Raw genomic sequence first — 12,055 nt, forward strand, 5'->3', positions numbered from 1 at the left:
TATTGTAAAAATTTTGTGGCCATAGCATCTCTTTATTATTTATTATAATGGAAAAAAATTGATTTGCTTCAGCCCCCTTTCTCCTTCACCGCTTTCAATTCTCCAATCAAATCACCGGAGCACCTCAAAGCCAGCAAAACTCTTGTGAAGTGAGTATTGAGTTGAAGAGATCCACCTTTGACCAGAAAAAGTCTTATAAAACTATCTCTCTCTCATTCAAATTTATTAACCATAAATCCTTTCTTGTTAATGGGAATAGTCTATGATTGGGTGCAGCCATGCAGGAAACCCAACATATATAGATGTGTGCAATAAAAGGCAATCTTGCACCCAAACTTAGACCTGTGCAATAAAAGGGAGTCGGTGATCCCCACGAATGTTGGTTGGAGGAGGGGTAAATAAAAAAGGATTAAAGATTTCTAATGAAATGGATTTAAACCTTTTCATGTTAATTATGGTTATAGATCCATTGGAAATAAAGCTTAAAAGCAAAGAAACATAGAGATCTTTGGAGATTAGCTATTGGTGGAGATCCATGGAGATTGGCAAACAACAAAGAGGTGTCTGTGCTGGTTGATGCAGCGGCGATGATGGCCATTTGGATTAGAGGGAAATATGGCCAACGGGCGGCAACAATAGTAGTGTCAGAGGCAGCGACACCCATTGGCAGAAGAGGAAGAGGAAGTTTGGTGGTCATAGGAAATAAACAAAGAGTTTGGAAATGTTTTTAAAATAATAATAATAATAATAATAATAATAAATGACTCACATGCTAAAGTTGCTAACCTGGAAAATTTTCCAACGTGGCTATTACAATATATATAGACTTAAATTTATGATTCGTTTGGATATAACTTATTGCTGAAAATTGAAAATACTGTAGCAAAATAATTTTTAAATGTGTGAATAGTGCTGCGGAACCCATTTTTAATAAAAAATTGCTGAAAAATATGTAAACAGTGCGTGAACAGTGTGCACAGTACGCGCACAGTACGTGCACAGTGCGCACATTGACCTATTTTTCCCCCCACTGCAAAAACGAAAGAAAAAAAAAAGAGGGAAAACACAAAAGGCAAAACGTAGAAAAAATAATCTGGATCCGAACACATTCTTAGTTTGTAAAACACTTTGAAGTAAAAAGATGTTAGGTGATTGTACTGTTAGCCACATAGGCAATAATAGTAGTTAAAAAATGACTAATAATGCTCAAGTTTAAAACTTAAAAGATTAATTGTAATCACTTGAAACTTGAGAGACTAATTGTACTCACAAGGTAAATTTTAGGGACCAATAATGTAGTTTCACTAACTTTTATCATAAAAATTAAGGTAATTTTTTATTAACTATTTCATTGTTCAGCTCTGATGATATATATATATTTTTTAGAACCTATGGTGTCCGCTCTTGATAATAGCTTTTTATCATCAGACCAAGACACCAATCAGTTTTTTGTGTAAGCAAGAATTGAATCCTAGATCTCTTATTCAACTAACTTTGATGATATTTTTGAATCATACCTTTACTGTACATATGAATTTTAATTAATCCATGCATTAACAAAAGTTATACTAATTTAATAACATAAAAAAATTTTGAGGGAAATAAAAATATGTTAAAATTGCTAAAATCTTAACAATGGTAAATTAAAAAAAAGAAGAAGTAAGATTTTGTCATTAAAACCCAATAATATTAACTCTTATATATTTAAGATTTTTTATTTCTTTGTTTCTTTATTAATGTTGAGCAATTATCTATCTAAAAGAACTTAGGCCTCCGCTATTGATTAATGTTTTTTGTATTATCCATTGCAGACAATGAAAAATGTAAAACATCACCCTTATGATTTGAGTATGGGTAATGATTTTCTCATACAACTAATTTTGCATATTCCGAATATATCTACTTTTTTTTTTTTTTTTTTTTTTTTTTTTACATTTTGAATGTAGATATCATCCTTTTGTGTTTTAACATAAACTAGTCGCAACCCTTCGTGATGTGCAGGAATTTTTGATTATTTTGTGATGAAATATAATATATAATTTACTTTCTAAAATATTCATAAAATCATATATTAGGATTAGTAATCTGTAATAAAGCGTTTTTCTCATAAGAGAATTTAATTGTAGATGTATTAAACTATTAATTAAGAAGTGTTTCTTTATTTTTTAATCTAACCCTTTACCAAACCAACAAAGGGCAAGTTTTTTTTTTTTCCCTAACATAAACAATGTTATATTGCTTTCTTTTTTAAATAATGAATTTTGTGCCTTTACAAATATATATATATACACACACACACTTCCTTTTTATATTAAAATTTTCATCTACTCATATTATGAGCTAAGCTAGTGATAAAATAAAGGGGGTTTAAGTTTTTCTGATTATAATAGTTAGAAATGAATGATAAAAATTGAGTTTTTTCACCACTAAAACAATTTCAACTTATTTTTAATCTCAAACCAATCTATCTCTTTTGAAGTATACAAAGTAGGATCATGGTCTATATTCTTAAATACAATGTTTATCTCAGCACATTTATAAATATATATATACCAAATCAAACCATACCCATATAAAGATGCATTGCAAGCAAAGAAAATGTCATATCAATTGTCGCTTAACAATGATTAATTATACCAATTAGAAAAACAGTTTGTTGATGATAATCTATTGAAATTATTTTCTTTGCCGGAACTGCAAAATTGTCCACCCAAAAAGATTACAAATAAACAATTATAAGTAAAATCTCCTAGTTAAGTTTCTATATGCATCCTTATATAATAATAATAACAACAACAACAACAACAATAATGAAAATACAATTGCAAAAGTTAAAATGCATCACTTATCCCATTATTTTTGTTTGACTAATCTTTGTTTTTGTCTAAATAAGTGGCAATATAGTGTACTTCTAATACAAATATTAAGAGTAGTTTCTCTACAAACACTAAAAATTTGTCTACCCAAAAGGATTAAAAAATTAAAATAAAAAACTTAGTCAAATCCTATAGTTTAACATCTAAATGGATTACTGAAAAAAAAAATCAAAATTTATCTTACAAAACAACTAATTATTAACACAAATCAAATCAAACCAGTAGGATAAAGAAAAAGAACTTGTAATCGGGAATCGGAATACCAAAATACATAAATATGCATAAAATTCTATACAAATTTGCCAAAAATAGAAACAAATATAATGTGAAACAACAAAAGCACCATTAGCAAGAAAAAAAAAAATGATTGAAACAATAAAAGACTCCACCAAAAGAGAAACAAAATTGAGGAGAGAGAGAGAGAGAGAGAGAGAGAGAGAGAGAGAGAGAGAGAGTATTAACCTTTTTACTTAGAAGGAATAGGAGAGAGAGGTGAAAATGAGGTAAAATGAAATTAATAAGAAAATTAAGGTGGAAAAGGAATGGTTGAAGTAGATGAAAGGTTTGAAATTTAAAAACACAATGATTGAGAAAATTAAGAAATAGTAGAATTTAAGAAGATGGAGAAAATCTAGAATTTTATAAATGAATTAAATGAATTTTTTTTGTAAAAAAAAAAAAAACAGTGATGGGAGGAGATAAGAGATTGAACTAAGAAGACAATGGTTGAAAAAGATGAAATGTTGAATAAAATAAAAAATTGCAAAAAATAAAAATAAGAAAGGATGCTAATTACGTGGTGCAAAAAAATATTTGCAAAATTTATTGCAAAGCTTCCATATTGTATTTTGTATAGATAGATATGCGTGTACATTGTTTTGGTTTTTGAGTATTCATTGATTTTATTTTTTATTTTTATTTAGAAAGATTGATTTTATTTTTTAGTTATAAACATCTACATTAAAGTAGCTGAATGTGTAAATGCAAAATTATATGAAAATTAAAACTGCTCAAGATGAATGTGTAAAGTCAATCTATTTATATATTTATTATTGTCAACAAAATTCAAGAATTAAAAATAAATAAGAAATAAAGAATAATTACATAGCTCATGATGTGGCGGATGAGGTGGCGCAACATGAACATATAGCAACAATTAGTACTACGCTTCAGTTTTTAGAGAGAGAGATATATATATATACACACACACCCACACCCATCAACACATGTAACTGTGGATATTGTGTGTACGCATTTGTGGATATTACCTAAGCTCGTAATTTTTAAATCTTGTATCATAGTCATATTTAGTAATATAATAATGTGTGGTTTTACTTCTTCATTTCAATCGTTTTGGAAAAATTGCTAAATCTTTTTAAATTATTAAAATTGCTGATAATTTAAACTCTAAAATTATTAATTGCTTTTTAGAAACCTTGTAATTTATTTTCACTGTCCGTCTTTGTCAACTTAAATAACATCATCTCAGGTTGATGCTTGTTAAAAAGCACACCAAACGGGACAAACTAGTCGGTAGCCGGCTAATCTATATCCAAAACGACACTGTCAATCTGCATGGACAAGAGAGGCTCAACTGATTTAATTAAAAAAAAAAAACCATAATCAAGCTAAATTCAAAGTTGTCAATGGATACTTGCTAATGAGTATGACAATGCATGGGATTCTAGAATATGAAAATTGAAATGTTGAAGAAGAAGAACGTTACCATCCTAAGAATTGCTATCATCTAAGAGTTCTTTGTATAACTCCAATATAGAATTTTTGAAATTCTATCTATTCATTTAAAAATGAGTAGATTTTGGATTTTATCACTTTATCACTATTTAATAAGCATTTGGTGCATGTTCGATTTTGATCCCTTTAATTTAAAAACCTGGGATTTGGTCTCTAGAATTTCAAAAAGAAAAGAAATTCAGTCCCCCTAAGTATTTTTTTTAATGTGACTAATGCAGTGATGAGATGTCCCATTTTTTAGGAATCAAATTAAACTCACCACATATGTAATGGATCAAAATCGATTTGACCTCATATTTAAGAGATCAAAATCAAAGCAACCCCATAGTTCTGGGACCAAAATCGATTGAGCCAACCTCAAATTTAAGTACTAAAATATCGACCCGAAATTTTTAAAATTGGAGAACCAAGATCATTTATTTGCCTTTTCAATATGGCCTGCAACTTATTTGTACTATTCCTATTTGGATTAGGTTTAGAATATTTTATAGGTCCTAGTATTGATTATATTTCCTTATTTGAATTTTGTATCCTTTCATATTTGGTTAAACCTGACATCCCTGTTGAGACTATTTTTTAGAGATTTATAGGCTTAGAATGCATTTTGCCAAAAAAACAAAAAACAAAAAAAAAGGTATTTAAATAATTTTCTAGAGCAAAAAAATGGAGAATGTAAAAATATTGAGGATTCTACTTTTGCATTCTAGTCCTAGTGGTCTTCTCTTCATCGAACTCTCTTTCTGGCAAGTGCTCCTCCTCCAACCCCTTGGTCCTTCAAAGGAAACACCAAGAGGTCCCAGATAAGCTACAATGCTTGGCAAGGAAAATCATACCTAATCTATCAGCAGGTATCATTGATCACTTTCTCTTTCATTAATCACACTCATTTTGTTCCAATTATGTCTGTAAAGCTCTACCACTGAACAGTCTGAACTAGTTGTGTTACTCTATTTTATTGCTCAACTGTGCTATCTGCTCTAACACAAGTTTATTTGTTTAGAAAATAAGAATCTCAAAATTAAGATATTGGCTTGGTTAAAGAACTGGGTTGCTCACCCAAATATATGATGCAAAACCAACCAAATGAAATCAGTCCAAATAAAGAAACACCCAATTCTTAACATAACACCAAAGGCCTTAATAAGGTCTTACAAAGTTGTACCATTAAACAGAACTGAACCCTACTAAACTAGCATTCTCCAGAGACAAAAGCGATAGTATTGTTCTCAGGACGACTAATAACATCAAGGATGGAATCAAATATACCAGGATTTTTTTAGTTCCAGAAGTAATGCATCCTCTGTCCTCCTGCTAGGAAGGCTCACAAAAACTTTAGTCAGCCAACATTTTTTCCTCTTTCTAAGTCCACCGGTTCCATATTTGCACAAGTCATGAAATAGTTTTCAAACTTCTAATATATGAGTCCTATATATATAAGAGAGATTTAATTAGATGAGTGGACAAAAACAATGACCAAGTTTAATACAGAAAAATTTAAATCAAGGTTTCAAAATCATACCTGAAATTGATTGATCAACAGACATCATAATAGCATACTAATGTTCAGATATAGCCCAACATTGAGATCTGCAAATTAAAAAGAATATTCATGATGAAGATGTATGCAGAAATTAGCTTTCATTTGGTTACTCTAACTATCTCATATAATTATTATATGATGCAGTTATCACTTATGTCCTCTTCTTGTTTTGTCCCAGCTCAACTAAACATTTCTAAAGCTCATGGTAAAAGAAATTTGAAATTTCATTGACTATTGTCAGATGATGAATTGAAATTGGTGAAATAGATTTCTTATTACCAAAGCCTTATCTTACATGGAAAATAGTGCAAACAATCTTTAAAAACCTGATGTATGTAGTTTTCAGTGCTAGATTTTCACTCCTATGCTGCTGGAAGAAGATCAACATAGGCTTCACAATCCTTATTGGTGTTGTGTTACCCTGTTAAAATTTCAGTAGATTCAAATCACTACTAATCCAAATAAGTTTAAATTATGAAGCAGAGATGCCTATATTGGATACCAGTATGTTCATAGTGCAAATCCTAACAAATTAAGATGTTTTTGTGTGCCATTCCCACAAATAAAAATAGCAAATGCTTCTATTACCTCCCATTTCTACTAAGGATCAGAATCACCAAATCGAATTTGCCAAGATCTTGACTATTATTTATCTCTTATTTGCTTCCCCTTCATGCCTATTACACGTCTCAACTGAAAACATTAAGTTGATAAGAAATCTTTTATCCTTTCAAAATTGTGACCGAAGAGAAATGAATTATACAACCTTCCACATAAAAATAAAAAAAAAAAGTTTGATAAAATGAAAACAAAGTTAAATATTGATACAAGAATTTTTCATGACATGAGTTGGTTTACTCCACCTTTTGCACTCCAAATAGATGATCAAACAAAATAATCTGTGCAAAGTAAACACAGTATTAGATCCATTTAAAGGTGAACAAAGCATAAGGAATGGACTTCCTCCGGTAATAGAGGGAACTAAGAACACTTGAAATTATGAAAATCTGTTAGAAGAATAAGCTTTTTGAGTTTCATAGAGAAATAATATAAGTTTAAGTAGAAGCGGTACATACCAAGTTCCAAGAACTGCAAAGAGCAAAACTGAAACCATGATTCTGCAATTAAGTAGTCAGAGAAATAAAGGTATGTAAGACAGGCCATTCTATAACCGTTTTTGTGCAGCCTGAGGGCTGTTCATTCAACAGCACCTGCCACAATATTCCAACTTCAGTCCACACAGCCAGAGCCTTCTTCTGATGTCAACTCAAATGCAGCATATATTCAATCAACATGTGTTGTTAGATGAAGACAGTTGGGATGGGTTTTGCCAAAAAAGAAAGACAAAATGAAGTTTTTCAACTAGGTTCTTCACTAGGGTGTTACTTTTTGTATATATAGTTCAACATCCTGAAAAGGATTCGCAAGAAATGTAGATATAAAATGAGAGAGGTTTCCACAGTACTATAAACCAAAACAACATAATAATAGTACTAAACTAAAGAGCTTCAACCTTACAGAAAAGAATTCATCGACTTTCTACTGACCAGACAAAGCACTAGCGCTGCTTCTGGTGATTCAAAGATCACAAAAAAGTCATTAGTTGAAGTAGATAGTTAAGGTCAACAAAAATAGAATCAAAAGATCATAGTAAATTAAGTTAACAAATAGCCCCATGTTTGACACATGGAAGAGTACCTGAGAAGAAGTTGGATATATTGAAGAGCTGGGGTTCCAGTAGAAATTAAGCTCATCATATTCAGATCACTTTTTCATCAATTTTTATGATGGGTATATGAGCTATCTTGGGCCAGTCTTCCCCTTTCTCCCTAAGGCACCGAGTTTTCAATAATGGACATTTTTTGACACTTAGAAATGATAACGATTTTGGCAGACCCTCTTCTGGCATGGACTGCAGATTTGGGCAGCAGCCAATTCCCAATTTTTTAAGTGTGGTGAAATGTTGAAGCTCATTGCCGTCCAGCGATTTCAAATGGGGAATATTCCAGATTTCAAGGGATGTAACAGAAGAGGGCAGCAGCGCCCTCTCTGGAAAGGACTCTACATTTTCACATCTACCCCTGATACAGAAACTTCTAAGAGAAGACAGTCCTTGCAAACCCCACCCTGTGCGGCTGGAGATAAGTTTGTCACAAAAAAAGATTTCAAGTGCATTTAAACTGGTTGGCAACCCCCCATCTGGAAATGACTCAAAGTTCTGGACAAAGCCGAATACTCAAAGTCCGAAGGGATGGGAGCAAGCTATGCATCTGGTCAGGCAGTGCCTTCAAATTATTACAGTTACCAACACTGAACCTGGTAAGGTTGGGTGCAGGCAGTCCCTCTTCGGGAAAGGATACAAAATTGGAACAGTTACTGATTTCTAAGCTTCTGAGAGATTTAAGATACTGAAGCGGCCCTTGATTTGAAACAGAAAGGGACCGAAGATTATGACATCCGTGGATATCAAGATGATTCATCTTTGGAAATAAATCTAATGGAAAGGACACCAGAGAATCGCAACTACTTCTTATGCACACACTCTCAAGGGAAGCATAATGATGGTGCATTGGAAACAGTAATTTCCCACAGTTCTTGACACCAAGTGATTTTAGTGTATCAGCTATACAACTACTGGGAAGCAACATGAGAGATGGACAATCAGAGATATGTAGCTCTTCAAGGCAGTTGTTGTTGTCCATAGGTAAGGACTCCAAGTTGTCATATCCGATAATTTTGAGCTTCAACACTTGCGGTGGTAATTCATTCAACACCACCTTATGACAATATTGTAACTTCACTTGACGGATGGCTGGAGCACTTGGAAGTGTAGCGACAAGCTGCTGGCACTTATCAATCACAATTGATTTCAAAGAAAAAATGCCATTGGGTAGACCCATGGTCAGTTTAGGACAATTTTGTATACAAAGCTGATGGAGGCGAGGGAAAGCTACTGCACCTCCATTGTCATCCGTGAAAGGTTGCCACTTTTGCAGTTCTGACATGTTCTTAAAGCGCAAAGTTTCTAGCGATCCAAATGGCCTGTGCCCAGAAGTAGGAGTCCCATAAAACCCTTCACCAATATTCTCTACGCTATCTAATCCAACAATAGAGAGGTTCTTCAGAGAGGGCAGTTTCCCAAATGGTGGCAAGGAGTCGCAATACTTACAATTATGAATTTGGATCGATACAATATTGTAGGCTGCATGTCCTAACCAGTCTGGAAAAACTGTGCCACCATAATTTTCAATGGTAAGCTTTGTCAGGTCTACATGAGGATGCAATTGGTCTAGTACATCTCTATTCTTTTTGGAGTCATCTGTATCCCCACCCCACTTTAACACCAATCCATTAAGTTGCAACTTATCACTCAAATTAGCCTCTAAAGCATCTCTAGCATCAACAACATTTTCCAACTTCAAAATTGAAAGGCTTCCCTTAAGGTGGCGGAGCTCCCCCAACTCTTTGAGGCCAGAGCTACCTTTTTTCCCCAAAATAAAAGAAGTTAATGTTTGGAGACTTTTCAATTTATCCATTCGCAGTGGCATTTCTATCAAGTTTGTTCCACTAATATCAAGATGACGCAAGTTAATTAGCCATCCCATGTTGGCAGGCAACTCAGTTAGAGAATGACAACTTGCCAACAGTAATGTTTGCAAATTGTGTAAAGTACACACTGAATCAGGTAATACTTTGATTGCAGTGCGAGAAATGTCCAAATATCGTAAATGTTTTAAATTACCAATTGAGTCTGGTAGAATGGTCAAATTCCAGTAGTCAGATAGAGATAGTACCCTTAAGCTTCTCAGTGCTGGTAATAAGTCAAGAATAACTTCTTTACTTAAGCATCCAGACCGCACTGACAAATTTGATGGTGGAAAGCTTCGCAAACCCTTGGCTCCAAGACAGGCTTCAAATTTTTTATAGGCATCAAACTTCAATCTAGAATATGAAAAATGCCGAGTCTTTTCTGACAGATCATATGAATTGTCTGTCTCCATTCTAAAACAAAATTCTCCAGAGACAAATAGAGCTAAATCATTCAAAAGGTCATGCATAACATAGCATGAATTCTTACTACCTGACCTCTGAAAGAATGACCTGGATACTAGATCATAGAAGTACTCAATCCCTACTTCTTCTAAATTCCCTCTTTTAGGCAAAAAATCTTCTGCCATCCATAAGAGCACTAATTCCTCCTTTTTAAATTTGTAATTTTTAGGAAATATTGAACAATAAGCAAAGCATGGCTTTAGATGTGAAGGTAAATAATGGTAACTCAATATAAGAGCTGGAAGAATATTGCTTTTGCAGTCTGAGAAACTCCATATATTGCTCTCCGATATCCTAAGCCATTCCTTAGAATCCAACTTCGTGCGTAAGAGACCACCAAGTGTTTTTGCAGCTAAAGGCAAGCCTTTGCACTTGTTCACAATTTTCTTACCAATTAATTCTAGCTCTGGATGTTCATTAGATTCTCCGTTGGCAAATGCATGTTTTGCAAATAATAACCAACAATCTTCATCCGTTAAATGCTTTAGATGGTAGGTTGGAACTGTGCGTGCAATTGATGCAACACTTTCGTTACGTGTTGTTAAGATGAGCTTACTTCCATATGCCCCAGATTTGAAAGGGGTTCGTAAGACCTCCCAATCCAAGTAATTCTCATTCCAAATATCATCTAACACAAATAGAAATTTCCTTCCCACAAGACTCTTGTTCAACCTAACTTGGAGTAGATCCAGGTCATCAGTATCACCTGACGAGGCAGTCACTGCCTCAAGAATAGTTTTTGTGATCCTAAGCACATCAAATTCTTGTGAAACACAAACCCATGCTCTGACATCAAAACTCTCCATCACCAACTTGTTGTTATATACAAGCTGAGCAAGTGTAGTCTTGCCTACACCACCCATGCCCACTATGGGAATCACACTTATGTTATTACCACTGCCATCATCTTCTAGCAACAACTCTATTATGGCCTCCTTATCTCCATCCCTTCCGTATACACCAGATTCTTCAACCAAAGACGTTGTCGGCCTTTTTTGTGAAAATTTCTCACCACCACCTTCTTTGAGATCAAGGAGGTCTCTTTGCTTTGCAAGAAATTCTAGTCTGCCTAGAATCTCTTCTAACTTAACTTCTATTCCATTGTAAGAACTACGAGAAATCAAGTTGAAGCTTCGTACCTTATTTTTGCTAATTTCCATTTCGGCTTTTAACTTGTAGAGTGCAGCATCAGTAGCAATCTCGTCCAGCAAGTCCTGAGCATTATAGGCAGCATCTTTTAGCTCGTTAACCCAGTCTTTGACAGCTGGGCTTTTTATCTGCTTCTCTTCTGCATCATTGAGGACTGAATTGATCAATAATAGAGTTGTTTTCAACTTCTTCAGCGGTTCATTGTTAAGCTTCAATCGGCTGAAGAACTCAAGTACCTCATGAGAAGCCATCCTGTCAAACAAAACCTGGAGGAACGCAGAGAGAAATGCTCCTCCAACTAGAGCGTCAGCCATTGGTTTTTTTTTTTTTTTGATGGAAAGAATTGAAGGAAAAAATATGGAAGTGATTGAAAACAATGGAGCACAAATGGATTGGTCAAGCTTTTGAGGATTCTATAATTAATTCTTGAGCCAGATTTCAAAAATGAACAATTCTTTTACTATCAAGGTGTGGCAGACTAAGAACCCCATAGCACACTCAGAATGACAATTTGTTACTTACATGTTGAAAGTTGAATCCACCACTTTTTTATCTTATTTTATTTTTGTGAGCAAATAATGTCATTGAGCTACAAATCTTTTCACATCAATTAGTTGAATATTGACGGTCAAATGTTAATGAATCCAGGCAAGTGACATTATACATATATGCTACTCTATAG

At 33.5% G+C, this 12,055-nt stretch overlaps 2 long non-coding RNA genes and 1 pseudogene across 2 annotated transcripts; all 3 read right to left on the bottom strand.

Annotated features, from left to right (window-relative positions):
* Positions 1 to 5,733: 5,733 nt before the first annotated feature.
* Positions 5,734 to 6,592, bottom strand: LOC142615179 (uncharacterized). The gene is made up of 3 exons (XR_012840687.1): positions 6,498 to 6,592; positions 6,151 to 6,218; positions 5,734 to 6,056 (listed from the first exon to the last, which is right to left on the bottom strand). It is a non-coding gene; the product is annotated as an uncharacterized LOC142615179 (long non-coding RNA).
* A 238-nt stretch (positions 6,593 to 6,830) lies between these two features.
* LOC142615180 (uncharacterized) lies at positions 6,831 to 7,473 on the bottom strand. The gene is made up of 3 exons (XR_012840688.1): positions 7,248 to 7,473; positions 7,035 to 7,070; positions 6,831 to 6,864 (listed from the first exon to the last, which is right to left on the bottom strand). It is a non-coding gene; the product is annotated as an uncharacterized LOC142615180 (long non-coding RNA).
* Positions 7,474 to 7,930: 457 nt separating this feature from the next.
* Positions 7,931 to 11,687, bottom strand: LOC142615489 (putative disease resistance RPP13-like protein 1; annotated as a pseudogene).
* Between the last annotated feature and the right edge of the window lie 368 nt (positions 11,688 to 12,055).

This window comes from Castanea sativa, chromosome 11 (genome assembly GCF_040712315.1).
Source record: "Castanea sativa cultivar Marrone di Chiusa Pesio chromosome 11, ASM4071231v1".
NCBI lineage: Eukaryota > Viridiplantae > Streptophyta > Magnoliopsida > Fagales > Fagaceae > Castanea > Castanea sativa.